This window comes from Argentina silus, assembly GCF_951799395.1.
Source record: "Argentina silus genome assembly, chromosome: 8".
Lineage (NCBI taxonomy): Eukaryota > Metazoa > Chordata > Actinopteri > Argentiniformes > Argentinidae > Argentina > Argentina silus.
Window position 1 is genome coordinate 19,556,935 of NC_139662.1, and position 5,063 is coordinate 19,561,997.

Below are 5,063 nucleotides of genomic sequence, written 5' to 3' on the forward strand. Positions count from 1 at the left end.
CTCTCTCTCTCTCCCTTTACCTTTCCCCAAATGAACTAGCTAATTAGAACCACCGGTCCTCCCCTTGCACGAGTGTTCACACCAAACCAGTTTACCAGGAACAGTCGCTCTAACACACCTGACTGGACAACCCTGAACACCTGCAGAAGTGGTTTGCACACAAACCTCAACCATTCAAACGGTCAAACAAGCCACAGGGCCTTTCGTTTGAACCCTCCTTCCTGCAGGAGCTCTTGTCAAACACACCTTACACCTCAGACCCTACCATAGTGAAGAGGAGCAAGCTGCTAACTGAAAGATAGAAATAATAATGTAAAAAAAATACATAATGTATAAAATAATGTAAAAAAACACGTAATAATGTAAAAAAAAAAACCTCTGGTTTTGTCAGTAGTGGACTATACTGCTGGCTTTGGTGATGACACAGCAGTGAAGCAACAAGTTCTCTTTCCTCACGGCCGGCCGGCCAGCCAGCCAGCCAGGGAACATACCTACGCTGAGTTACGAAACCCCAGTTAACTTCCTGCACGGCAGACGAGAGCGTCAACTGTAACTGTGCCATATCACTCACATCTCTCCCTGCCCTCACCTCACTGTGTCTGAGAAGGACCTTGACTTGTGGGCAAGCTAAATATTGTGCGTGTGTGTGTGTGTGTGTGTGTGTGTGTCTGTGTGTGTGTCTACAAAAATACAAAATGGAAGTGTTTGCTTGAGTGTAATTTAAGAGCATTAAAACACACTGTGTGTGTGTGTGTGTGTGTGTGTGTGTGTGTGTGTGTGTGTATGTGTGGTGAGCTGTGCAGCCACGACTAAGCTGTATTGGAGATTATAGATCCAAGTGCCAGGATGACCCAAAAGCCTATCCTTAGGGCATACTGCCTGATAGTAAAAACAACAACAACAACAAAAGACAAATCAGGCATCAGCAAAGCCACCTCTTTCTCTGGTATTGAGAATACTAAATGAAGGCAAATGAGTGACATAAAAGGTTCCCGCTCTCCCTTCCTCCACAGAGTGAAGTCAATGAGAGGCACAGAAGATTAATTCATGTTTAACACATTCTGACACATGGGACAAGAGAGGCCCTGACAACAAGAGGACAACAGTTCAGCTCATACTGCAGAGAGGGGGGGGGAGAGAGAGGGAGAGAGAGAGGGAGAGAGAGAGGGAGGGAGAGAGAGAGAGGGGGAGAGAGGGAGGGAGAGAGAGAGAGAGGGAGAGAGGGGGAGAGAGAGGGAGGGGGGGATGACAATGAGAGAGAGAGAAAGACTGAGAGTAGCAGAGAGAGGAACAGAAAATATTGTACAACTAATTGTGAAACTAAGCAAACTGGGACAACAAAGAGAGCAACAAAAGACTAGAAAAAAAAACAACAACCAAAAAACGAACAAACAAAAAGGGAGGTGGTCAAATTCCATCAGGTAGTTCAACCTGAGCCTCTTCCCTGAGGGACTCACTCCACACCCCCACCTCGTCCCAGACTAGTGTGTGAGGTCCTGACACCCCCTCTGCTTAGCATTGCCTAACCCTGCCCCCATCCCCACCCCCACCCCCTTCCCCAGTCACCAACATGCCCTCTACTACACCCACCCACCCCCCCTGCCTTCTACTACCCCCACCCCAACCTCCGTTCAGCAAACACCATGCATCATTGTCACCCTCCCCATCCATCTATTCAGTCCTCCCATCGCCACGTGGGTGCCTATAGGCCCAGCAGCCCGCTCATGTCGAGCCTCCCCTGCTCCCCTCCGATTTAGGAGCTCTCTGTAACAGAGGGTGCAGAGGGAGGAGGTGGGGTAGACGTGTGTGTCTGTGTTAATTGAGGGTTTCGACACAGAGAGTTGACTGTAAATCTGTCAGGAGGGCGCTGTCGAACAAGACACGGTCTTCTTGCTGCCACACCCCTCTAGTCGGGCAACAGACAACCAGGTCATCTGGGAACAAAGCTGGAGACACCAGTGCTAAATTTAAACTCCACTTTTAAAATTAACTCAACCTCATGGCCCCCCCTATGACACAGCTCCCCACACTTCTGTCACATACAGACACACAAAGTCAACTCGCTGCAGAAGACACAAACCTATTTCAAATATGTTTGGAATGCATCACGTAACACATTCACAACACAGGAACATACACATAACATATGGAGAGAGACACAGAGAGGGGCATGCATGGGCTTAGACTGATCCACAAACATACACAAAGTTTCAGTGGCGCCTTTCTGTGCAGTGCATTTAATACGACCCTCCTTGCTGTGCATGTGTCATTGGCTACCAAATGAACCATGCTTGGTGGAGGTGGATCATACAGTAGTAGTCCCAGCAAGCATGGATCTCCTCAAACAGAAACGCATTGTCTGACTTGCACACGCCACACGTCGCTACTCGGTATGGTTGATCCGCTCCGCTGCTTATCGTGCCACTAGCACAAGATATAATACAAATTCTGAGCTCCAGTCTGCACACTGCAAACACACATATCCGTAAGGGGTCGTGGCCTGTCGCGACCCGCCCTTTGCCTACACATCGGTGTCGGCGACAGGACGACCGTCGCCGACAAAGTCTGGATGTGCAAACTGCACGGCAGTGGGAGGGAGCGTCGACTGGCTCCAGTAAAAGCAATAGTCACCATTTCCAACATTCATTCTATCAGACAAGGTACAGTATACCCTATGCAGTAACCGTCAGTCTAATAGCCTGCCGACATTTGCATTATTATTACGTCGATTTCAAGCATTGCGCAATGAACCATAAACCACTCTAGCCTGAATCGAACACCAACACAGGCGAGGAACGTTATCCGGGTGCTTGCTAACACTGGAAAGGTATCGGTCTCCACCATCATAGTATGTTATGCATGTCTATAAACTGATAGTCAGACAGTCACATATGCAAATGTCAGAAAGGAGCAACACATTCGCTGTCAAGTCAAATTCTGTTGAAGGAACATATCTCGTGTGTGTGTGTGTGTGTGTGTGTGTGTGTGTGTGTGGGAGGGGTATTTAAATTTGACTTCGTTAGACTTTACCCTACGCCACCGGGCGACATGACATGAATGAAAGCAACATGTCCTGTAGCCTTCAGTAAAACACTTTATCAAATCATGGAGTGTCGTTTCCACCAAGTGTGCCTGACACATTCTCGTCCCATCAAGTAAAATAAATCTTACCGTAAAGTTCCGGAGGTCCAAACGGAGAGGGAGACTTCTTTACTATTCTGCGGTAATGACAATTTAATAGCCGCTATAAGTCAACTTTCATACACGGCGCACTGTTCAGCAAAATGCATGACCTTGCAATCCCGCAACATAAAATAATCACTTTTTCTTCGCTGTCAAAATAAACGAGCATGCAGGCGCCGTAGCCCCTACTGTTACTCTACGTTGTAGAGTAGCCTAGAGTGGAAAAAGAAGTCTGGGCATTTCCGTCCTACCGAACGGGGGACAATGCCGTTGTGCGCAAAATCGAATAACTTGAAAGAACGCGTAAAATCAATCCCGAGTAAACCCACCGGATATATGTATTTCTCTGTAGGCGCACCAATTTCTTCTTTTCCCTATTAATTCTCCGCCATCTTCAGCACTGAGTTTGTTTCAATGGGATACACTCCCGAAGCGCAAGAAGCCAGCTTGTGGTTGAGCGACGGGATTTCTGGGTAGAGTAGTTGTTCACATTGAACAGCGTTCTGCCAGATTCACAAGACCTCCCGGATACGGACTACAACTACATGTATGCCCCAAGAGGACAACTCAGGCTCCTGTGTAGACGGCTGACAGCGGCGATATTAGAGCAGAAAAATGCCACGGTGTTTATTTTTAGTGAACCTGAAGAGCACTCGAAAAGCAAACAGTGACTTTTTGTGTGCAAAAGCCTGTAATAGACTACCTAGTTGGCCATTCTTCTGCCTCGAACGTGCTGTTATGTTTCACAGAAGGGTGTGGCATTGATATAATATATAGGGAAATATTTTAGGCTATATTTTATACAGATAACATATTTTTATAACATATTTTTATAGTCGGGTGACATGTAGTAATCCCAGATTGTGGTCATGATTAGGCTGTCAGTCAATGTTGTGATCACAAAAACATCTGTACACCACTGAATTTGGTTATTTCTTTAAAATGATTGATTTAATCACCTGTTTCTTGTTCTCTCAAATCAGGTAGCCTATCTGAAATGTTCCTATTTTCCAAACACTATTCTAGAGGTGTCAGTTAATTACATTATTCCATGGATGTCTACAAGAACAAATACTCCAAATCACCATGTCTCCATTCTGATTTTTCCAAACTTTGCCAACATTTAGCCTAACTCCAAGCATCTCCACAGCATATTAAAAAATCCCTTTATCCTAATAATATTTTCTGGAGCTGGAGAGGGCTCCGTCGTTTGGGTCTGTATCTGGGGAAACTGGCACCTCCAGGCCAGTATCTCTTATAGATGAGGCCCATATGTGGCCTCCATATGGGGGAGCTGGCAGGGTCAGCATGGAGCAGTAGCGTCAGGCTTGTGGACTAGGGCACCGTCAGCCCAGCACCTGTACCCCTGCCAAGATGAGCTGGGGTAGATAGCACCAAACCTGTCACCATGGTGATACCAGGCAGGCAGGCAGGCAGGCAGGCAGACAGACAAGCACACACACACACACACACACACACACACACACACACACACACACACACACACACACACACACACAGGCACACACACACACACACACAGGCAGAGTGAAGGGTAGGGTAGGGTTTCAGCCGGAGAGGGTAAAAAGAGAGATGGAGTGATAGCAAAGACTAAAGAGTGGAGAGAAGAGAGATATATTGACAGCCGGGTGAGGAGAGAGCGAGAGAGGGAGGGAGGGAAATGGCAGATAGAGAGAGAGAGAGAGAGATGGAGGAGGAGGAGGCTGAGGGAGAGGGTGTAATGAGGAAGATGGGTGTTTATGAACAATGTGACTTGGCAGCGGCGTGAGGAAGAGGAGAGAGAGTGTCTGGTGGAGAACACAGAGAGTGATAGTAAACACTAGGTAGAGAGAGTGACTGGGAGGGAGGGAGGGAGAGAG

The 5,063-nt window shown here is 47.3% G+C and overlaps 1 protein-coding gene across 1 annotated transcript in view; it reads right to left on the bottom strand.

Annotated features, from left to right (window-relative positions):
- Window positions 1–3,246, bottom strand: part of LOC310808283 (nuclear receptor coactivator 3-like) — a 43,057-nt gene extending 39,811 nt beyond the window's left edge. Inside the window, exon 1 of the mRNA XM_083675089.1 lies at window positions 3,172–3,246. The gene's annotated coding sequence lies outside the window, so the exon portion shown is untranslated. The remainder of the gene's footprint in view (window positions 1–3,171) is intronic.
- Window positions 3,247–5,063: the final 1,817 nt, after the last annotated feature.